The sequence below is a fragment of the Spea bombifrons genome, chromosome 4, assembly GCF_027358695.1.
Source record: "Spea bombifrons isolate aSpeBom1 chromosome 4, aSpeBom1.2.pri, whole genome shotgun sequence".
In the NCBI taxonomy this organism is placed as follows: domain Eukaryota; kingdom Metazoa; phylum Chordata; class Amphibia; order Anura; family Pelobatidae; genus Spea; species Spea bombifrons.
In genome coordinates, this window is record NC_071090.1 from 88,227,857 (window position 1) to 88,254,078 (window position 26,222).

Below are 26,222 nucleotides of genomic sequence, written 5' to 3' on the forward strand. Positions count from 1 at the left end.
TAGTAAGAAGATATCACACTTTTAGTCCTTCAAACTGTACCATCTACCATGTCCCTACTAAACATTTCCATTGAAATGATTTTCAGACAACTCCATAAATGCATGAGTTTTTTTTAAGCATCAGTGTTCCCTCTGCATTTTTATCCTGAAGTAATTTTACTTCAATCATCTGTTATATAGTATCTTGTCAAAACACAGAAAAAATCAATATCATTTAAGTCCCTCTAATATTCAGATAATGTATCTTGTATATAATTTCAAAAACTACAATGGAAAATATATCATTTTTTGCAAAAGTGCTAAGGAGGGCTACAAAATTAATAAGGGGATCGGAAGATTATAGTTATGAAGAGACAGAAAAGTTGCTATTCTATACACTAGAAAAATCCAATCTTAGCAGTTACTTATTCTGGCCTAATCTCACTAGGCCTGGGGCCTTAGAGGGGAAGATTCCCCTCTTGGGTGATCAGGCCCCTCAATGGGCCGGTTCCAGGAGATATCTTTGATCTCGTCAACTGGCCCATTTACACTATGGAGGCTGTGCCCTTAGCCCCATAGCCTGCATGATGCCATATGCAGGTGCAGACTCTGTCAAGGAGGGGGTGGTTGAGGGTGCTGCCCTAGTTGGGGCCCAGGGCAGCACAGAAGGTAAATGCATTACAGCATCTTAAAGGGGATATTATAACATTGTATAAATATGTGCAGGGCCAATATAAAGAGAGCGCCCCAGTGACCTGTTCATTAACAAAAATGTATAAAAAAAAGAGCAAGAGGTCATTCTCTGAGCCTGGAAGAGAGATTTCATAGACAGCAAGGGAAGGGGTTCTTTACAGTAAGGGCAGTAAAGGTATGGGATTAAGGAAAGGTAGTTCTACCAATACAAAGTTTGAAAAATTGCTTAGGAAGTTTATTATTTTGGATTAAAAGAAAGAATGATAGGTAGAAGGGTTGAACTTGATGGGCTTTGGTCTTTTTTCAACCTAAATTTCTTTGTTACTATATTTAGTAGTGCTCCCACGTTCATGTGCTTCAAATCATGGACCTTAAAATTATTTTGAAAGCGTTATGTACTAAGCAGTGATATGATGGCAAGGCTTATATATCTAATTCATCATAAAACATATGTTGTCCTCATTTAGATAGATACCTATAAAAGGAGTTAAAAGACATGTATGCTCTTACACATATATCAGAATATACTATCCATTTTCTAATTAACTATCATTATCACTATTGTACAACCTCACGACCGATTGGTCACTTGGAAAAAAGGTCAGATAATGGATAATTTAGCTTGGATATATTGAGTTAAAGGTTAATCTCAAGAAGTACTGTTGTAAACTCACAGGCACTGAGATTACCTATACAGATGTCGGTACATGAGGAAGTCTAGCTACAATCCTTCATTCTGCACACTGTATTCTGAAAACATATGGTAGCACCAGAACTTAATTGCTTAGGTTCCTAGGGTATAAAGTATCCAGAAGAATTACTTCCAATTTAATCTTATGTCACATAGCTAGCGGGATGTTTTAATAAATTTAAACCTGCAAGCCCCACATATCCCTTCTTCAAATGTTATTTTTCATATTTACAAAATACGTGTTGCTTCCCAGAAACTAAACCAGATGATATGTTACATGGTCATTTTGTAGGTACAAAAGACAGAAGGCAAATGTAACTAAGACAGTGTATGGCCTTAACTTTCAACTAAACCCTTGTGTGTGGTTACGTGATACAACAGATCAGGGGCGTAGCTAGAAACTTCATGTGCGAAAATTGCCCCAGGGTCTCTCAACTTCACCAAGCAACATGTCCCACAGTGCATCATCTGCCCATAATCAGCTTGTGAGTGCCACTTTTGCATCCAAGCAGCTTATCAATGCCATTCTAACCCTCAAACAGCCTGTCTAGACATCTTTGCTCCGAGCTTGTCAGTGCCCACAAACCGCTTATTTGTGCCATCACTGCCCCCTGGCACCCCTCCAACATACACTATAGCACACACATGTAAAGACACACAAATGTAAACATGCTAACACATACACTTACTCATACTCACTAAAACACACATACACATTCATTCTAACGCACACACAATCCCTCGCACCACTTTTATACACGCACATTCATGCTCACCCACAAATACACATACATGCTCATACATTCAATTTCACATACACATTCATGCTCGCATACACTTTTACGAACACCTTCATGCTCACATACACTTACACATTACCTTTATTTATACAGAGCCAGCAGAGTCCATAGTACTGTTACAACCGAGTCAGAAAAAAAATGAATTACATACATTAACAAATTGGTGCAAAAGGAAATCCTGCTCTTGGGAGCTTATGATCTAGTCAGTGGTTAAGGGGGAAGTGAAACAGTGTAAGATGACAGGGATGAGTTGATCAAGTTAGGATGTTGGTCATTCAGATGCCTTGATTAGGATGCTGTCTGAGTGTCAGGAAGAATGGTTGTATGCTTCTTGAAAAAGGTGGGTTTTCAGAGGTGCCTTTGCATATACATTCATGCTCATGCATACTTATATATTCACATTCATGCTCACATACACTTATACATAGACATTTATACTCTCATACATACAAGCATACATACCCAGTCTAATCGCCCGTACTATCTTACCACTCATTGCAGTTTTCAGTCCTGTGCTTGCTCACTGTGCCTGTAGCCTCAATTTCATCACAGGGTCACAATTGTTTAGAGAATCTTTTAGAAAGGGCCCTTTCCTACTTGGACCGGCCTGAGGAGACAGGAACAACAATATTTAACTCATGGAAGGAGGCAGGGACAAGGAGTTACAGGGGTCACCTAGGGAGGTCCTGTCATAGTTGTATTCCAAAGTCTAAGACTTTCAACACAATTGTTTGGCAAAGATAAACCAGAACTCCAAATAGACCAAAGAAAGATGTGTATAATAACTCTTCAAATGTACAGCATCTACTTATACTTTCCCATGATATTAATTGTAAACTGTAATTCTCAACTAACCCTTGCATATTGGGACATCTTTAATGTGGGACAAAAGGGGACAGCTGCCCTGGATCAAAGCTTACCATAGGGGCCCCACACCATTTATTTTATGGGCCATGTTCGCAATAACCATTGTTTGAAGGTGGTTATTTGTGCAACCACTGGCACAGACATTTCCAGTAATGCTTCCTCCCTTCTAGTTTTAGATTATGACCTCTTTACTTTGTTAAGTATTTAAATATTTTTATCACATCCCCTCTCTCTCCTCATAGCTATTTATGCTATGCATGTAAGATGATGGTGCACATAATAATTATTTTGGTTGTTATATATGGATCAATATATTTCGGCTAACAATAATATTTAAATGTATTTAAGCATGTACAGTCGTATTTGGTATTTTAACTTATCTTTTCTATGAGATAGTTTTGTATGTAGCCATTCATAATTGAGGGTATAGTGTTGTAGTAAGCATAGGGCATTTGTTAGCATATGGTGCAAGTATGTGTTTGCATGTGTGTGAGATTGTATGGTGTAAGTATTTGTGAGTATAGCGTGTGTACATGTTACTATTAGCTGTAAGTGTATGGTTTTAGTATAAGTGTAGGTGTCAGTTTTTAGTGTTAGCATTAATATCTGTAATGTATCTAGATATGTGATGGTGTGCTATTGTATGGTGTTAGCATGAGTGAGTGTCAATGTATGTTGCTAGAGTTTCAGGGATAAGCTTAGTGTGTGTATGCACCCAGAAATACTGCAGCCAGGGTCCACTAACCCTGGGCTCAACAGTGGAAAGACAGTAGACTTTAAATTACCTTTCTGAAAGATACTCAAAAGCAATTGTCTGCCAAATGGCATTGATCACTTACCTTTACTGTTGCTTGAGTCACAGAGCTGGTGTGTGGCTGCTGGGTACACATAGCTACATACTGCAAGCGTGTAAGGGCATATGAGGCAGTTGTATGTACCCAGCAGGTAGCCACATGTATGGAATTTATTGGATGCTGGCCTTAAAGTGGCATGACCAATTTTAAGTACTGCGGGAAATTACTATAAAAGGAAGAAAAATAAGTCTATGTACTAAGAATTTTGTGAAAGGTATTTAAAACAATATTTAATCATTTTAATTAACATGTAACACATTCAAAGTGCTAGGTACTCATTTTACATTTAAAAGGTTAAAAGAATGAAGTTGTTAAGGTTAAAGGACTCTGATAGCTATTTTTAGATCCTTCTTTGGTGAACCTTGTTCTTTTTGATTGGCCGAGTTCTCTGTTGACAAGTTACACTACACATCCTTGAAGTTAAAGTATTCCAGGGAAAGGAAAACATGTTTACATTTTTACTGACATCGAGATTTGTGGTTTATGCATGAGTGGCCTAACCACTGACCCATCTCTTTATATGAGAAGACTGAAATCTATCCCATGCTTGACATTTCTATTTAATTTATTTCAAATAATTCAGCATGCTTTATTTATTTCTGCAATCTTTGTGTTTTTATTGAATTTGAAGCATAAGCTTTCCACTTTTGATTTCTGTGCGAAAAAAAATAAAAAAAAATAGATTTTTCAGTAAAAACTATTTTTTTTTTAGTAAATTATACACTTGGCTCTTAAAATGTATAAATAATGGTATACTGCAACATCTTAGGCCCATACTGCTTGTATTGTGTGCAAATGCACTTCAGCGGAAAGAAGAAAGTATCGCCTGGAGCCAACAGAAAGCATGTTCGGATCAACAAAATGTTCATAAAACCAGAATTATTTCCACATAAGCAAACACAATATTTGATATGTGCTACACTGAATTCTGTATACAGAATCACTCCAGGGAATTTGATCATATCCAATTAAAAAAAACTATGATAAATTAATTCCACATGCAATAACATTTTAGAATGATACTTAAGTTAAATATAGGGATTTTCCCCTACATAAAATAAATACTGTAAGAAAGAGGAAGCCATTTTTTAAAAGCAGTTTAACATTATTAAAAATGAAACACACCACTGTGTGCCGTAATAAATCATTTTGATGTCTGAAAGGGACAGGCCTTTAATAATAACAAAAAATATCTTATCATGAAGAACTTTACAAAAGTACTTCACAATTATGCTTTTTAAAGATTTGTGCATCTGGGGAGAAAATCCTTGCAAAGAGTGTTTCTAGAAATTGTCTTTTTTGCAATGTTTTTTATAAGTGAGGGTGAAAGTAAGAATGGTTTTAGTCACTTGGTGATATGAAGTAGTTATAGTTAATGTGATTTCTTTCTTTAAAACACAGGAATTGCATATGGCTGCATGCTGAACTGAAGTATAACATTTTGTTTAGTATTTGATGTCAGGTAACAAAAAGGACCATTTTAGAATCTATTAGATATATTGAAAATAAGCATGCATTAACAAGCTTTATTTACTTAATCTATATTTCCTTTAAGTCAATTTTCAAGCCCTACCTATTTAAAGGTGGAGTTCAAAGAGTTGCTGTTAATGGAAAAATCTCTAAATGGACAAAAGTGGAAAGTAGGGCTCCTCAAGGTTCTGTCCTAGGACATCTGTTATTTAATGTCTTTATTAATGACCTTGCAGTGGATACTGAAAGTCATGCGTCAGTGTTTGCAGATGACACAAAATCAGCTAAGGTAATACAGTTTGAACAAGACATTGCTTCCTTATGAGGAGATTTGGTCTAATTGGAGGACTGGAGAACCAAGTAGCAGATGAGCTTAAATGTTGACAAAAGCAAAGTTATGCATTTTGGTAAGGTAATAAATATGTATATTATAAACTAATATAACATGAGGAAAATATAACATTGCCTCTGTATAAGTCGATTGTATGATGTCACCTTGAGTATGCAGTTCAAGCAACAAAGGTAATAAGTTAATTAACCGTAGTTATGGAGAAAGGCTAGAGAAGTTAAATTTAGAAACAAGGCATCTTGGAGAGGATGATATATTACACAAAATACATACAATGACAACACAAAACACTCTATGATGACCTGTTCATTAAACGGACTGTGAAAAGAGCAAGAGGGCATCCATTCAGTTTTCACTTAAATCAGTGGAAATATTAACTAGACAGATATAGAATGCATTAGCCACATACATTGTGCTATCAAATTCTATAGGTGCTTTAAATGGTCTAGGATATGCAGGGGTATAATTTATTGTAAGGACAGGATGAGTTATAGCTTGTTGATCCAGTGAGAAATCAGATTGCCATTTGGAGTCAAGAATGATCTTTTTGCCTTCCTCTGGATTAACAGTAAGCTTGAACTTGATGGATTTGTGGGGGTTTTTTTCAACCTAAATTACCTATGTTGCTATGTGTTTGGCACATATCTGAAACCTAGCCTTGTTTCAACAAAGCAGATAGATAGAAGAGAGAAGATAAAAGATAGAAGATGAAGAAGTCAAAGAGAAAGTGGTCTGCAGAAGTGGAAATGGTTGACAGAGAAGGTAGGGAAACAATAAAGGGGCATGAGAGAGTATACGAGAATGGGAGTGTGAGAGAGTGAATGTGGGCACCAGGCAATTAACTTTGTTCCTGAATTTAAAAACCTTCCGAATTTGTGGCCGAAATTGTTTTTGGTCCATTTGCATTTGTCTAATAACTACCTTGTGTTTTTTTGCTGTGCTCAGTCTTGACATATTGTTTGGCTTTTGACATTAAACTTCAGCACACTCAGTGTTAGTAAGCCCTTTCTCACCCAGTTTTATTCCTCCTACACAGCTGTTTCTGTTTCAGTTAATGATTGGGTTTCAACCTACATATGAAATTAATGATCATTAGCACCTGCTTGGTATAATTGTTTAATAATACACCTAACTATATGCCTACAGAATCCTTGTCTTTGGCAAAAGTACCTAGAAGAACTGATGCTGCTTTGAAGGCAAAGGGGGGGGGTCACACCAAATATTGATTTCATTTAGATTTTTCTTCAGTTCACTCACTTTATTTTTAGCATTTGACAAACTGCAAACATTAACATGTCTATTTTTGAAATCATCCAAACAGTACAGCATTTATCACACCGACCTAAAACATTTGTACAGTAATATATATATATATATATATATACACACACATCCACATCCACCCATTCTTCACCCAAGATGCTAAAAATGTTGTTGATCTCTAGCATCAAGTATTGGAAGACCCTTTTATGCATTGCCTATCAAACTGAAATAAAATATTACTTTCTGGCACCTTAATGGGTGGATCAGAACCACACACAGATGTGAACTGGCTTCTAGAAACGGGACTATAAATGTCATATCCGTACGAATATTAAAATGTTTAATTTTGTAACACATAACCTGGCTAGGAGTTTACCCCCTTTGTCTCCACATTTGGAGAAATAGGTAAAAAAAAACCATAACTTTAAAGTTTAAAAATATTTTTTTAAAATTGATGTTATTGTTGATATGTTTTAAAAAATAAAAATAAAAAAGCACAAAGGATTCAGCTGGAATTATAACATATTTTGCAAAGCCGGAGCAGGAACTGCAAAATCCCATTTGCAATCATTTGTGCTCAAGCATTTGATTGCAGCAGCTCCAAATAACAGATGAAACAAACACAGTGATTGTATGGAAAAAGTATAACAGAGAGAAATAATAGAATCTATCAGTGAAGAATTATGATTATTGTCCTCATTTTTAGCATTGCACCGCATCCCAAATAACCGTCTTCCTATTTCCCATTCCAAAGCATGTCATAGTAGGCTTTTCCATTTGTTGGTCTGTAATTAGAACTGTTTCAGTGCATATCCTTCTTATGTCATACAGCCTATTTTTTTTTCTAAATCTGCATGTCACCAATGACTAACAATAAAAATAATAATTTCATTCTTAATATCATGCAGCCTAAATTATTTACTAAACTCGTATCAATGCAACAATACAAACTTAAGCACTGGTCCTTATTGATGTGAAGGAGATGTGGTTATACAAAATTCTAAGACATCAGGGATTACATTGGCATTATGAAATCAAGGGATGTTTTAGGAGTGTTTCCAGTTTGTCCCCCAAATGGAGTTAGAACTCACAAATGCTAAATAAAAGTACTGCTAAATTACTACAAATATAATAGTAAGGCTAGGTTTCCATTTGGTTTTTTTGTGCTAAAAACGCCCATAAAAACGCCAATAGCGCCACCTGGCGTTTTTTTTGTGAAAAACGGCTGCAGCCAGATGTTAGCTGTAATTCAATAGGAAATCGCAAAATGCCATTTCCTCTTGGCGTTTTTCTGTCTGGCGTTTTTCTGTCTGGCGTTTTTTCAGTCCTCTTTGGCGTTTTTCTGCTTTTTTGGGCTCTGTGGCAGTTTTTCAAAATTGCAGCATGTTGACACTCTGGCGTTTTTTGCAAGAAATCTTGGCGTTTTTCCTCCAATAGAAGTCTATGGGAGAGAAAAAACGCCATGAAAAAGCCATGTGGGTTTATTGCCTTGGCGTTTTTTATGGCGTTTTTTCCACAGTTACAATGCAGAGGATGGACCCAGTATCTGTGTGTCCTACAAGAAATAGGCTGAAAACAAACAGTTTCACACAAAACAAAGTCCTGGACTGGTTCATATTGAATTTTACACCATTTGGAACAAACATGCCATTACAAACAAACATACGCGACTGGATCCTGCGTGCCAAAAGCAACAGCAAACAATTTGCACCATCATTTGGGGCCAATCTTCCCAGAGGAGCAGACATTCGAAATAAAGCATGCCTTACAAACCACAGAAAAGAGACAAAAGGGTCTACCAAGTAAATGACATCAGGAGAGGGCAGATACTTGCCATTTATCCTAATCCCTTTTAGCTGGGTGAAACTTCTAACGTGTAAAGGCTGGAAAAACTGCCTAAGGTCAAAAAAAGCAATTTCCACAGAAAGGCTAAAACGCCAGAAAAAACTGCAGAAAAAAACGCCAAAACGCAGGTAAATGCAGTGGCAGTTTTCTTGGCAGTTTTCCTGGCGTTTTTCATCAAGAAAAAAACGCCGGACAAAAACCCAAGTGGAAACCTAGCCTAATGCTTCCACTGAAATCGAGACATAATCCTGGTTATTGGGCTTTTTAGGCATTTAACACGTACATTATTTGTGTCATATTGCTAAAAAGTTAAATAAAGTGGTTCTGTTCTATCTTAATAATTTGATTTATTCAAAAGGAATAGTCATAGCATTTGGCTATTTCTGGTTTTGGTCCTTTATTTCTGCTTCAACAAGATAACACTGATATTAGTACTGATATACGGTAGTCAAATAATTTAGTCGTCGTCAATGCTTTTTATGCTCGGTCCAAATTGTAAATGTGTTAAACCACAATCCATTTGTCAATAATTAACCCCATAGTGACACAGGTTGTAACGGTACTTCTTGCACTGTTGAAATTTGGCAGGGAAATGCATGGGACAGGCAGCCTGATGACAACATTGTTGGTGTAACGGTGCTTGATGTAAGTGAGCATTTCAATGCATAAGCGGAAGTTTCAGGCAATCCATTCCTGCCCAGCAGTACTACAGACCTTGCTTGGGTCTCTAATGATTCCGCTGCTTCAGACTACACATACCTTCATATCCTGTCCCATGAATACTGTGTGATCTAACAAAATATGTAGATTAACTAATTATAAGAAAAACTTAAAAAAAACTAAAAAACTTTGTTATAAAATGAAAAAAGGAAAAATGTTAATGATGAAAAAGTGTCACAACTCTATGTACCCATAGATGGGAACTCTCCAGGTTTGACCCGGAGAAGCACTGGTTCAACACCTGAATGCTCCAGGTCACGGGAGCGGGGTCTTGACAAGCCCCACTATCCGTCCATTTCCCCTTTAAATAGGGATGTTTCCTGCGATGACAGCGGGAATGCCCCCAACGCCAGCGGGACCGCCCAACAACATCAGCGGAGTGGCCCTACACTGTCAGCAGGAAGTCCTGCCCGTGTCCCGCAAGGGTAGGCTCCGGGTAGCTTGATCCCAGAAGTTCCCAGGTATGCATGTACCTCTCTTGGTTGAAATATGAAAAATTACTTTGTTAACCAACCCAAGAATAAAATTACGGTTTACCGTATAGTGTAAGGGAGTGTTCTGGTACGTTAATCTCCTACAAATCCTAAAAAAAAAACATGTAGGGCATTTCTATACTCATAACACGGACTGGCCCTATGGTGCTGCAGTGTGCGACCACCGGCTAGAAATTTCCAGCAGCATGCTATGTGAGCATAGAAACGTAGTGTCTGGCAGTGTATAATCCAGCCTGTGGCCACCAAGTACGTCGTCAGTCGGCCACTGGCCTTAAAGTGCCAGGGCTGCCTTGTCATCAGTAGCCCAGCCCTGTGACATTCAACTTTGAAGAAATTCTAAGAAGAATTGCAGAAAGTATGCGAAATAAATGACGCTTTACTTTGGTGTCATATACTTTAGAAGATGTGCATCACTTCATGTGATGCCATTTATTCCAAGTATGGTATGGTGAGTTTACAGTCTTAATTGGGCTCTTAGATTGCACAAAAGTCAGTGGTAACAGGGGAAAGGTATCAACTATAGGTGTTTTAAAATCACCCTAAATTAATGTTGGGTAACATATGATAAAATCTGGAGAAAATAAAAATATTGAGAAATAAAAATATTGTGCAGAAAATAAAAATATTGAGAAATTCTAGTTACTTTGCATAGGTATTGAATGCTTTTTAACATTAATTGAACTGTTTGTTAAAATATAACAAACTGTTATAAAATAGTTTTGTGAAGAAAAAAAAAGAAAGCATCAAGTGCACAATTAATTACTAGATTTGAATCTTCTGTTTATTTGAATGACTTAGAAACAAAGAATTTGATGGCAGGTAGGAAGCATTTGGTCCATCTAGTCTGCCAATTTTTCCTGATGTAAAGACTCGAACATAATCAGTCGTTGGCATAGTGTTAGATTCAGAATAGCCTGAATGATATAGCCTATCCCCTGTATTTAAATTCCCACAGTGTGTTAACATCGACAGCTTCTGCTGGGAGGCTGTTTCACTTACCTACGACCAAGCGAATTATAAATGTCCTTATATTATTGAAATAATTTATATTTTAAACTGGCTTATAATAAATGATCTGAATACTGGTGGGTATCCAAAATATTTCCTTTTTTGGACAATATATACACATAGAAAACAAATAAATGTAGTATTTCCTTTATATAGTTATTTTTGTCATCCATTACTTTCAAACCTTACTTTTAAGACACTGTTTTACATTTGTTTGAAGATCACAGAACTGATCACACAATAGAGGAACGGCGAGGCTTCTTTGAATGTCTACGTCTCTACTCGATGCTCACAGCCCATAGTAACGTAAATGAACATACCTTTGATCGTGTTGTCCTCAGACACTTGCTTACTCTTTATTACAGCATGATGTGTATTTCACGTTTTATGTTTTGTTGTGCTGCAGCAGTCAAGTAATGCATATAATGGATACATCTGATTAACCCAGATAGTTAAAATCGATGTCATCTGGCAATTAAAGTATCCTTTTGGACAAGCTCTGGCAAATATACCCGAGAATTGATTACCGGGCAAGTCCAAGGCTACTTCGTGTCTTGTGTAAGAAATGCAAAAGCTCAATAAATGCCAGACACTGCTGTTGCACTTTGTCATCATGCTTTTCATGTCACGGATTATTTCATTAGAACCTGTTTGACTATACAACCCAACTATTCCAAGCACTCTCAATATTCCATTTATCAATATATTCCAGAACACACGGTGTAAATAATAACTGTCGGCTGACCCTGTGCATATAGTGGCAGCTTTGTTCATTACTATGTAGAAATACTTAGATATACAGTAACACAATATGCTAAATGTTTATGTGATTTAAAACCTGTCACGCAGAAGTAAAAGGTCCTCATCCAAGGAGTAAAAGGTCCTCATCTAAGAATGACAAGATAATCAGATTCATTTGCCTATTACACTTTGGAAATATTAAGGCTGAATGTCATTCCACTTGAAGGGAAAAAGAACAAAGTGCCCTGATTAAACCTAGACATGGAAAGGAAAAGAGCTCTCATGCTCCCGATATAACTGCCAAGGTACTGCAATTTGACGCCGAGTACTCTGTTGTTTCAGAACTAAGCATCATGATGGCAGAGGTCATAGCTAATAGAGACACATTATTGTGTCCAGCTTCTAAGTTTGGACAAATCCCCGCGGAGTGCCTGATCTAAAAACCTTAATCATTTTGTAACCATTTCAAGGCAAACTTGGTAGTGGATTTTAGGCACAAGAGTAGCTTTTAAAACAATTCGCCTTATAATTTTAAAACTTGATGGATTTCGAACAATGCAGCCTGTCAGGAGGGTAACTGAGGTTAGGGATGAGGTAATTCCTTGAGTAGTTCAAGTTAGAATACTAGAAACCTTCTATAATGTGATACCGCTTCCAAAAACTCCCCTCCACTCCAGAGCAGATTAACTTCCTCAGCCTACAAGCACATATAAAGAATGAACACTTTTTTCTTTAAAAAAATAATCAGGCAATGAAAGTCTTTAGGCATAAGCTCAGCAGGCTTTTATTCAAAGAATATTTTAAGATAGAGAGAAGACACAGCAGGGGAAGTTGTGCCTGACAAAAGCATTAAATGCTTAATACAAGAAAAGAGGCCTGAAAAGGCACTTACTGAAAGTTCTTTTTTTTTTATATAAAGTACGTATGAATGACTGACTTTTTGCTGTACAATAAGAGCAAGTTATACAATGTAAATGTACAGAAAACAAAACTAAAAAACTAAAATAAAAAATGAATACCGTATTTCCTCGATTATAAGACGACCCCCCAAAATTTGAATATTAATTTAGAAAAAAAGAAAAAGCCTGAAGACTACCCTATAGGAAAAAAGTTTTACTAGTAATAAAAACTACGATTGAGAAAAAAATGCATTTTAATTTTTATTTTCTCTTATTTGCTGCTACCGGGATTTCCGTCGGGGCTTCTATGACTGAGCACCAGAAGGTCCCGTCACGCCAGTGCGCCATCAAAGAAACCGTGGCGGAAGTACAGGCCAGCATCAACGGTACTTCCGCCAGGGCTTCTATTGTGGAGCATCGGAAGAAGAAGCGGAGGTTGTCTGCGTGCATCGAACAGACGGCCACTGGCTGCCAGAGAGAAGGATCCAGGTCCTCTGCAGCGCTGTGGGGGATCTGGATCTTAGTCATGTAGTCAGACCTCTATTTGAGATCTGATTATAAGATGACCTTGAATATATTTTTCAGAGCATTTGCCTTCCACCTTCCATTTTAGATCACCCACTCCCCCACCACAACTTTCTGTTTTGCCCTAAACCTCGCTTTTGAATTAATTTTCCTCATTTTCAACTACATTTCTTCAGCACTTCTCTTTTACAGCACCATCATGCTCCATTCCTGTCTCTCTTACCACACCACCATTATACCCCTATCTCATTGTTTGTCATGGATGCTAAAAACACTGTGGGGCCCTTTTGCAGATCACAATTGCACATTCTTCATAGAGAAGGGAAACATTTAAGGTTTCTAACGATTAGGCAATGTTACAATGCACCTTCAACCATATTATGTGAGCTAAGGTATGGTGACTGTCCCAGTGTAATTCTGACTACTGGGGACTATGAAATGGTCAAGCCAGTCCTGAGTGGCATCTCATTAGCAGTGGTGAATTGGTGGAGCACACAAATCCATAGGCTGGAAAGAGGACATTTGTGCCAGTGTGAACATGATACAATTTCTGATTAACAAGATTGTAACATGCAGAAATTACAATAGAGAAGTCATGTATATAAAACAGTGTCATATTATTATTTAAATGAGCAAATATACTTAAACCAAGTCAACGTGGACCTCAGGAGATAATGTTGGTTTACTGACCCAGCAAATCTCTTACTCTGCTATAATCATCAAGGCAACATTTGGATCACTGTCCTATGATCGAGATACTGGAAAGAAAATGGGGTGGGACACGGTGTTATAACAATGCATCATAGCAAAACAGTAATTAACAGCACTGTTATCATAAGCATCCTAATGATGGTAATAACTTCACTGAACGTATTGCATAGCATGCTGTCTCCCATCACTGGAAGCATTTTCATTACTTGTATTGCTCCATCTAGCAAACTGTTAATCTTTTAGCAAGCTGCCTTAAGCTCTAGATGACAAAAAAGTTAAACATGTCAAGCTGTTCTGTTTTGCTAGTTCCTTCTACAAATTCTCCATCCCAGTCTCTTTCCGTCTGCTGATGAGTTCAGGCGCCTATGAGATTTGCTTAGTCAAGGTCTGTAATACTCCCTAAGAATATATTACCCACAGTTGACAGTTTATGCATTTTACCATTTAGCCTTGGGGTTCTATATCCAACTGGCGTTTAGACTATACCCTTTTGGATTATATTTTTTTTCTTATTTTATCTTGCTATATTGAAACCACTGAAGTATTGATTAGCATTACAAATGGAGTACAGCTTTTTTTTATTATTATTAGTTGCACAATAAATATTATTAATGAAAAGATAGTACAATCAATAAACAGTGAATTTGATATTGTGACTATTACGGGCAAACCAAATGGAAAACATACATCAGAAATGTATGAATAGTCAAAAATGTATGAATAGTCAGCCTAATTAAATTAAGGATGTCTTTTATGACTGATACAGCATCTAGTTACGCTACAGTGCAACATTTTAAGTACTTGGTGCTTTTCCAGTCTCCTGCTGCTTTGTAAGCAGTTCTCAGGGTTTGCGAGGTCAACGAGTTTGTCTGGAAGTCTTTGGAAAGATGAGAGGACAATATAGTCCTAGCAGGAAAATGTGTAAACCTATGACATATGGCCTTCTAAAGGGATTTCACGTGCAGGCAAGAAAGGGTTCTTAACTTAATACTAACTGAAGCAGCTGCTAATTCCTGGAAGTTTTTCCCGTAAGAGAAATCACAAATTGCTCTGAAGCAGACTTTTTGGCTGCAGTCTGAGCATAGTTAGTTGAAACAGGCAACTAGTGAGGCAAGTAGTGTCATTTTAACGTTATTATACCCATGGGGCACTTCTGGCAAGTAAGCCTGATTTAGCAGGGTTAATTCTGCTGCTCACAGCAACACTAAGAACAGCTATGTGAAGCTGAGGCACTAAGCCAGATAGCGAATGGATTCATCTCAGACTGGATTTTAGACCCAGAGATACCTGATTATAGTTACAGCAACATTACCTATATGACATTGACAGGACATGTCATATGTAATTTAAGTTAACTGGAAGATGCTAATTTTTATATAACAATCATGACTTTTGAAATGACATTGAGACCTATTAATATCTATTTACGCAATTGAGTACTGCATTTCGAAAATAAAACACTTACCAAATGTAATTCATAAACATAACAAGATCTTACAAAACGTTAAAATATTTATTCTAGGCTGTTTCAATATACATTATTGTAACATTTAATGTTATACATCACACTGTAATACGCACATACCCACCAAACCTGTGAGTTCCTACAAAAGTAGGACATCAATGGAGGAAAAATGAAGAGGGATTCTGGCCCCAAGGAGGGGCTGTCTCTCCTTAATGAAGACACTTGACAGGTAAGCATCTTTGACACTGTCATTGTTGCCTTTTATACACCTCTTATCCATTTGTGTCCTCTAGCAGCTGCACTGCTTGTTGTACTAGGATATGTCATCATGTACCGGCTCACTTTTTAGTGCAGTGGTGATACAGCAAATAATCATACCCCACAACTTTTCCTGTCACTTAGGTGAGACCACCTGATGTCAGAGGGACCTTTCGTGACGCCATCGGGACTACCCAAAAATGTCAGCAGGTAGTCCTGGCTGCATCCCACAAGGGTAGAGTCGGGTATGTTCCCAGGTATGGTAGGGCAGCTACTTGGGACAGCAGGACTATCACTCAGATTGTTGGGAGATACGGATAATGGTGATTTATACCAGGCAGACTCCAATTTCAGCTCTCTTGCGGCATCCACCTTAGGGATGACAGCCTCCCATCTCATGGTGCTGCTGAAGGCCTTGTTCCCTTGACCTAAACACACCTTTCCATTATTTTTTTTACCAGGCTTTTAGTTATATCTCTAATAAAACATTTTATAAATTTAATGGAACACACATTTCTATACAATGAAAAGCCACCTGCAAAGTGTTTTCATTCTAAAACATTCATTAAAGTTAAGGATAGTGTGTAATGAGTAGAAAGAATGACATTACTCAGGATAATATAAAGAATTTCCAAATTAATCAAATTTCTGTCAAAGGTGTTCCATTTTAATCAAGATTTAAATATATTATGTTTATTAACGGGTAATACTAATATTCAGTAAAGAGGTTCTATTAAACAAAATAATAGTATTAATTGTAATATGTTAGTGAATAACTTACAGAACCATTTCTATTTATAGCATTGTTGGAACATTTGTTTTCTGAATCCAAAGGACCAATAACTTTGCCATAAAGCTTACATTTAATGTAATTAAATGAACAAGAGACTAGTTATGCAACCTTGCAAATTGTTTAGGAATAAGTGTGTATATTTTACCACAGCAGGGGAATCCACTGCTAGGCTAAATGATGGCAATTAATTTTAACCACTATAATGAAAAAACGTGAAGAAAAGCATCCCACCGCGACATGGCCTTCTATAATGAATTAGTTCTTATGGGTGCAGGGTTGCATTTAACCCATAAAGTAGCGCTATACATACTGTTTTATCTAAGGCTATGCGATCTATCCAAGTGGTCAGTCACATTAAGGGTTGTAAGCATGTCCCCATGCGTCCAGAGGGCGTCCAGAGGGCATTTTAAAGCAATAGTATTTTATTTTTGTTGTTTTACATACTGTCTGGCATTTTTAAATTTTATTTTTGAGCTGGCCCCTTTATTTGAGCCGAAGATAAGGATATATATAAATATATATATAAAGAAAGCCGTATGTGTATTTGAAAAAAACAATATATATATATACATTGAGAGGCTCCACATGAAAATGTTGAATCATAGTAGAACAAGCACGTAGTAAAAATGCCCCAAAGCCTCAGGTTATGGGGAAAAATAAATAAGACGTTACTGTGTTATGCTATTTAAGAGTTTAGCTTATTGATGAATAAGAGCACAAAAAATGTATTTGACGTTTTCCCCTTCTACCCCAATAACATAACTGTAGTTCTGAGATAACAAACCACCCACTTGTGGTCAGTGTGTACTAGCTACTAGAAGTAAATAAAAAGCATCCTACATGGCATAACTTGGAAGTTCCCAGTCTAGGCTACCTGGAGTTCTATCACTTCTGAGGGACTGGCTTCACAAGGGGGCAGGGACAGCCACATGTAGAGGTGGGACTGGCAACACATTGAGGTGGCGCTAGCTTCAGATGGCATTAAATGGCCAGTAGTAGGAGAAAAAGTGGGTATGGGAAAACACAGCTCCAATGCAGACAGGAAAGTGACTCAGGACACTCCACTCAGTGGCTCAGGGTCAAACCCAGAGAGTTCCTAGGTATGTCAAGCCAATGAGACTCATTGGAGCCTCTTGCATAACCCCAAGTGTCTCATTTTCCACAGCACAGTCATAGTTATTTGGTATTTTCTTATGCAAGCATTTCAAGTGCCCAAAACAAGATGTTTGTTGGGGGAGTTTGGATAGAGGTAGGACCATGGGCATGAGCGGAAGTAAGGCCACCTACTTTATCTGTCCACGAGTTGGCCACATGGGTGACAGAGATCTGTAATAGCATAGACCTTCATCAATTTTACAGCACGGTGTGCTGGTTAGGAGAGATCAAAATTACCTGGGAACTAATATTTATACTATAACTGTAAATAATAATTATGAGGCACACTCAAGATTTACACTGGCGTATTTTTGTGAAAACCTCCACTATTAAACAATATAACTGCATTCAAGTGATTACTGATTTCACACAAACAACACAGCCATTTAGATAAAAAATTACATACATTGGGAATGGGGGGGTCTCAGTATAGCTTCCAGGGGGCCCAGCCACTACTGACAACTAGCTGCTATTACGCTTGTTGGTATGTATGTGTGTACTAAAGGGGAAAAGTTGCTATCCGCTTGCAGCTTAAGGAAAATTATTACCTACATCTTATACTTTTTTGGCAGTTTACATAAACTTGCCTTGCGGAAGGATAGGTTTGGTGCCAGATCCAGTATTATGTAATCCATTTCATGCCTGGCTAAAATGAAGGGAACGTGGTGGCCCTAAATCGATGCAGTCCTGTTCCACTGGCATTTCCACATTCTGTTGCATTTCCAGGAGTGGAAAGGTTTCATTAATGCCGGAGATTCTTCTGCTTGGGCTGTAGCTCAACTTCCGTTCTATGACTTGTAAAGAAATAACATGAAATTGAAATCCAATTTATGTATTGCATTTTACGTCCGAACATTTCTACCTAGATTATGTAGCTGTTATCCCCATGTGACGGATTACTTAGAAAAATTGGGAGCACACTTGTTGTTGTTTACTTTGAATTACTTTCTTTAAAAAAAAAAAAAAAACACAAAGCAGGGGGCTGGAAAAAAAACACCAATGGTTCTTTTGGAAATGGTTTGGTGTATGTTGGGCTTCTATAATAGTTTTTTTATTTAGAATTCTAAACATACTATATTTTGCTTTGTAACATCTGCAGCATTTGGATATATACTCTAGAGGTAAAACCTGCTTTTCCAATATGAAGCAAAACAAAAAGAACAAATGACATTGCTTAGTTTTGCCAGGTTCTAGTGTGTAATTTAAGTTTACCTATCACTTTTGCAGCCAGACATCTGCTTATGGTTATTAGTAATCAAAGACTTAACCAAGGACATCAATTAAACACACATAGATTCAGTCGATCTGTGTATTCTGAATACGTTTTGTTTATAGATCTATTATTCAGTACTAGGCACTTACTCTAAAGGAGCATACTTAGGAACTACCCAGGGCTAGCAGCCTTCCTGTAGGAGGCAGGAACTGGGTGGGGCTTATTTAAGGGGCAGGACTAGACATTTAAACAGACAGGCTACCCTATAATAGACACAAAGGGACAGGGAGTGAGTATGAACAACCACAACTCCTTCTAGGAGATCCGGAAGACTGGCAACCAGCTCTGGGAAAATATAGAAGAGCTCACTGGCATTTAAATAAGGAATTAAGATAAAGACGTACACAATTTCAAAAATGTTCATACGATAAGGGAAAGCAATCATGCTCTTTGCCGTTTACTTGTTTACTTGAAAAATCGATGTCTTACCCAAGGAGGCACTTTGCACAGCTGTGCAGTGTTGCAAGGTAGCAGCACAGGCCTCCATTGATTTTACAGCTGTCTTTAAAATGTTACAGTTTTTCAGAGAAATATTTTATCTTTATATATTTTATATTGAACATACTAGTTATTTTTTTTAAATGTTGATCCCTCTTGATGATCTCTAGACACTTCATACTTTTCGCATGTTCATGTTGTATGGTTGCACGGATGGCTGACAGGGGGGTCATTGAACTACTTTAAACGGTATTCTGCTTTGATACATTGCACGGTGTTCACATAGGAGCTGCGATTGAGGTCAGTTTTACAGCTCAATTGGCAGTCAGGATCCTCTGATTTCCCTAATCAGTCCATGATCCTCATTGTTTGCCACAGTTAGGCAGAACTTAAAAGTCTGAACTGTCTTGCCTTAAACAGGACACAGTTGGGAGGTAAAAGTATGCATGCTGCTGAACGACAGCAAACCTTCTCAACTCAGTCTTCAGATTGCAATAACAAACCTGCTTGAATCGAGGCGAGCCAATCAAACTCCTGACTGGACAAATCTCTACTCTACTAGATGTTTGCCTTCATTTTTTAAATATAAATCTTTAAAAACGTTAAAGTTTTAGAGCTAGAGATGTGGTTTCTCCTAACGTTGCATGACTAAAAAGCGAAAGCAGGCTGTCCCGTTTTTTGTCCTATAAAACCTCATCTGGCTCTTGGTCATCAGCACCCTGTTTCCCAGGTCTCCAAGTCAGTTTATTTTTCTCACATCTTAATAAGTCCTTGGTCTGACTGGCCATATCCTGTCCTATACAAGGGAATTGTGTTTGGTCACAACACCCACTCTCCACCTTCCCACAAAGCCAGGTAGTCTACCCTTGTAAGTTCTCAGGTAGCACCTGTGCTAATGTGCCATTTTACTTATCCACCACATCTTTAATAAAGCATACATAAAAACGTGAAATACTACTCACATACGTCTAGTAAAGGGTAGGGTCAACACCGAATTTGTGATTGTAGGAACGTGTATCTGTTCTTCTCTTTCAAAAAGCTATCCTGAATATAAACATTTAAAAAAACAAGCAGCAAAATACCTGAATGGCATTGTTCCCTGGAGTGTTTAGGCTTATCACTGACCCAACACAGTTTTCTTAGAGCTTTACAAATTGAACCCGCATTTCTTCTTATCAATGACAGTGTATATCGTCCATCATAATGCTCCAGGATATGTATCTACATAAGATATATAAAGTCCAAAATTAACAATTGCACTCCAAATGCCAAATTTCTGCCCGGTGCCAAATAACTGCAGCAGTAAATAATATAAAGTCCAAAAATAATTACCTGCACTCCAGGGACTTTGCAAATGACCACACAAACAACTTCGGTTTTTAAGTCAACGTTTCAGTCTTGTTTATTACAGACTTTCATCAGGACATAACAAAAAACCAAAAGCAAGTCAAATTTATATCCTAAAACAACATAATTAGCAAGACTTACCACACCTGTGGTGCTAGGAGTGTCTGAACCCGGCGTGTACCATCCCCCAGTGCGCATGTGCAGACTTCAATCTATGTACTGGCAACATGTATATTTAAACTGCAAGGAATCTGTATAGTACAAATCTAATATACCGGAATCCCAACCTCTATATATGCCTTTATAAATGTGTATGTATTATTGTGCTCAACGAGTCACCTATGATTACTATACTGAAATTAATAAATATAGAGGCAAATATGTATAGTGTTAAAAGTGTTTAAAAAATATGTAAAAAATTATTAATTTTTTACATATTTTTTAAACACTTTTAACACTGGGGGATGGTACACGCCGGGTTCAGACACTCCTAGCACCACAGGTGTGGTAAGTCTTGCTAATTATGTTGTTTTAGGATATAAATTTGACTTGCTTTTGGTTTTTTGTTATGTCCTGATGAAAGTCTGTAATAAACAAGACTGAAACGTTGACTTAAAAACCGAAGTTGTTTGTGTGGTCATTTGCAAAGTCCCTGGAGTGCCGGTAATTATTTTTGGACTTTACATAAGATATATAGACACATGAAGCCATAGGCTAACATCTTACTGTAATGTTTGGGTGCAGGAGTGACATTTCCATCTATTTGATTTTGATAGTTAGACAAATTAGCTCTAATAATTACTCACTTAATAAAATGTATCACCATATTAAAGTAATTCAAATTGTTCCATCAGTTTCCAGCAGGAAATAAATTGCTTTGCTTTAATAAATAAGCAGATTAATTCTAGCAAGAAATGCCTCTTATAAACAAACAATTTTGCTCAAACATTTAGCTAAATAAAAGACACGTATGACAATGTGTCTAAGAACAAGAGAAGCACACAAAACACAGGTTAAGGCTCCCTCATTTGCATACATCATCTGTTTTAGGCAACCTTTGGTTCGGTCAGTATAGAAGCCACAACAGTGAGCCTTTGTTTTCGAAGGTTCTCTTCATTTATCAGATAATCATATACACGGCTGACTTTGTACCTAAGTGGTTGATTAGGGGAAGGCTTTGCTCCGAGAGCCCTATAGCCCCTATCCGGTTTAAGTGGGGTGAAGGCTGATATCATTAAATAGGCTTTATAGCGTTTCTGGAATTTCGCTAAGGTCAACGGTTTCTTGACCAAATCTTACCCACAAATGATTTCATCGTACTGTATAGGTCTTTAAGGTGTGGGTTCAAGTCCATAATTTGCTTCTTGTTGTTGCAGGAGCACATTCTACATCATCTGAATATTCTATGTAGGTTTATCTGTTCTCGTCCATTGTTACCACTCTGTCTCCAATCTGCTATAACTCAACCTTTAAGGAAGGGTCCATTTAATAGTCAGTAATATGCTCTTTTGTTACCATCTCCTGAAGCTGTAGTTGCTCGAGAAGGTGCCATCTGTTATAGGAGAGGCTCCTGAATATACTCCTCACTTAAATGTGTGGAGAGGAATACCTCAATCATTGGACTGTCCTCTTAGCCATGCAGGCCCTGGAGGAAAACAGGAAATCTCTGACTGAGGGAGTTGCCGATTTGTGTGACAGGTACCAGTAGGCCTTTGCGTACAATGGAATCCCTGATGGTATTTTATGATGGTAAAATACATGCCTGTACTTATCAGCATTGAGGAGATCATAAATGCTGAGCAAATCCCCAACTTAATTTGCAGAATTACAGCTCCAAACTTGAAAGGAACCTCTACCATGCTTCATTGTTGCCTGCAAACACTTATTCTTGTATCCTTCTCCAGCGCTTTGACAAACAAACAGGCTTCTGCTACAGCCAAATATTTCAAATCACAGCAGAGCGCCTGTTGCCATTTTACTTGGCCGACCACTGCGTCTACTACCCTCAACATTGCCCCTTTCTGTGTGCTTCTTCAGCAGAGCTTGAGCAGAACGTGTGGAAACCACTGTATGTCTTAAATGTTAACCTGGGAGAGTATTGTTACTATGCCCAGTCTTGCCATGCTGAATGACTTTTGACATTTAACTTTCTTCAGCAACCTCGTCTTGCTAGTTTGGCTGTTACTCAGTTTTATGCCTCCTTAACAGCTGTTTCTGTTTCAGGTAATGATTCTGTTTAAACCTACATATTAAATTTATGATCATTAGCATCTGGTTGGTATAACTGTTTAATGATACTAACTATATGCCTACAAACTCACTGACTTTGTGCAAACATACCTTGAAGAACCAAAGCTATTTGGAAGGCAACGGGTGGTCGCACCAAATACTGATTTGATTTAGATTTCTCTTCTGTTCACTCACTTTGCATTTTGTTAAATGATAAAAATAAAACTACTAGCATCTATGTTTTGGAAGGTGTTCTGAGTTCATAGCCTTTTTTCATGCCTGCCTAAACTGTATAGTGACAAACCATTTTTTGCTGAGGGACACTAAGTTACTTCTTTGATCTTAAAGCATGGTCGTATAGGGCAATATCCTGGTGAACTGTTACTTTGATAACAAATATTCCCAAATCATAAAATACAAAAAATGGCTCCCTCTCTGGCCCATACTTTGCTGGCCCAGATTGACCAGTCTAGTCATCCACCTCCTGCCAGACTCGGGTAAGCCAGGCTCTAGAAAACCTCCCCCAGACAGTATACTCAAATCCAGACAGGTAATGCCATGGATTGGCTCAAGCATCTCCCTTTAGGGTCTCTTCAAGCAACCCGGCTGTGGCAGAGCAGGCAATGCAAATAGAGATTCTAAATGAACAAAATTATTTTGGCAATGGTTCAATATTTAGTATAGTAATAGGGAGTGCTCCACACTTTTAATATTAGTCACATATATTCAAAAATGTTTTGATATCCATCTGAAAAATAAATATTTTTCCACTTTTTAGTGCACTTAAATAAAAGTGTCTTTACAAAAAAAAATTATTATATCTTTTATTATGGTTAGATGATTCATTCACGTCTGAGATTGTGGGCAGGTATATATATATATATATATATATATATATATATATATATATATATATATATATATATATATACATATACATATACATATATATACACACACACACACACTATAGTTTGTTATTATTACATTCCAATACAGCAACTTAGACAAGTGCCATACGTTGCTGTTGCATAAAATATACCTTCAGCACTGAACCAGAATGTTGCTGTCTGTTGAATATACAGTACAATATGTTCTCAGCCAGAGATACAGATGTGCAGTTCATGCCAAAAGCACTTTGCCTTCAATGTATAAAGCAAGTGTCTAAACGTTTAAGAACTCTGAATTTATAGCATGTAAACACAATATTTCACCCCTTCGCGACAATGGCTGATTTTATTTTTTTTTCCCTTCGTGACAATGGCTGTTTTAACATTTCTGGGGTGCTCGTGTTTAGCTGTAATTGTCTTCTTTCCCATTTATTGAACCTACACAAGTTATATATTGTTTTTGTTTCAGGACAAGAAGGGCTTTCTTTAGATGTCATTATTTTGATTGTATCATATTATTTACTATAAAAAAAAAGTATAAAATACCGTGAAAGATTTAGACAAAAATGACTTTTTCTGACTTTTACTTGAAAAATCTTTTACTCATCTATAAAAGCTAATGACAAAACCTCCTAAATAGATTCTACTGTTTGTCCTGAGGTTAGAAATACTCATTGTTTTTATGTTTTTTTGCTTTGTTCTGCACGTTATGGGGCAATAAGTACAGGTAGCATTTTGCCATTTAAAACCATTTTTTCCAAATCTGGTAATTCTTCCCCATGTGCTATTTCGAGTATCTTTGAAGCTGGCCAATGCGATATACCCCATCAAACCATATATTTTTGAAGACTAGACACCCCAGGGTATTTCAAATATTCTCCTGAGTACAGTGATACCACCCATGCTTGGGTTTGCCTGGCTGTTTGGGGGCAAAAAGGCCACATTTGGGGCATGCACATTTTTCAATGTTGAACTTTGACATTTGGAGATCCACTGCCCATGTCCTGTTTGGTACATCTTTTGAGCCTGGCCAATTCAGTGTGCCCTGTAAAACCATATATTTATGAAAACTAGACACCCCAGGGTATTTCAAAAGCTGGTATTTTAACTCTTTTCAGGCACTAATTCTACCACCAGCCTTTGTCAAAGTTTGCAATAGTATTTTTTGTATGCATTTTTCCCACACACGTACTTTAGGTATGAATTTACAGGTCCTGGTATATGTCACTGTCACACAACACCCCCATTTGTGTTCAGCAAAATCTTGTGAGCACAGTGATACCCCACATGCATGAGTTTGTCGGGTTGTTTTGGGGCTACAAAGCCACATTTGGGACATGTGCATTTTTCGAATTGGAAATTAGACATGGTCATCCTTTCCCGTGTGTTAGTTGGGACCTTGTTGAGCCCGGACAATTCATTCATTTTTTAAAAGTAGACACCCCATAGGCATTTAACATGCCGGTATTTTAACTCTTTCCATGTGTGAAAAAAAAGCACTAAATTTATGACTTGCTCATAAAATATTTTTTTTATAAATATATATATTTTATTTTCATATTTTTCGTCCTTTTTTAAAACATTTTTTTGGAACTGGAAGGTTCCCCTGATGGTGATATCAGTGGGAAAGTATGTTTCTTTGTTACCATTTAAAAAAGTGTTATTTTTTACATTTATTTTACTAATGACATTGTGATTAGAAAGCTGGGATCCATTGACTTGCATGGTTGAATGTAGTACCTGTATTCAACCTGCAAGTGGAGCCAGAGTTCTCAGGAGGGTCTGGCATTGATCGCATCCTAAACTCTTTTGAAACTGGCATCCGTCGCCATACAACGTTTGGCGGATATTGACATCCCGGGGAGGGGGCAGACATGGCCCCTGATGCCGATCCCAGTGTTGCTAAATGCCTTGAAGGTATTACAGCAACACCGTTTGGGGACAGAAAGTGAACGTAGATCTGCACCCGTTTGAAGTAATGGCGTTCCTGGCACGTCAATAGTCATAAACCGTTGGTTTTCACATGACGTGCCCGGACTGTCAATTGTCATTTGGATTTTACAAGATTAAAAAAAAAGCCCTTCAATTGGGCAAATAAACATTAGACATAATGTAGAATTATCCGATAATTCAAGGCCAGGGATTCTCTAACCTCAGCTGACAAACACCCAATTTTCCCACATCTGCAACATTGAAAAAGTAAAATAACCAGACCGATGCATAAATACTGATCTTAAAATGCTTGGTCTCCATGAAACAAGCTAAATCAATGACAGTCATGGCGAGTTAATCAATATTTCATTATCAATCTATTATTGAATGTGTTTTCACTTAACAATGTCTTCATATCAGGCAGTAAATCTATCTATAGAGAAGAAACTCTGAATGTTAAACACATTTTCACCAATCATCCTTCACAGATTAAAGATATTATCAAGGGTCTTTCTTCCTCATAAGTCCTAGTC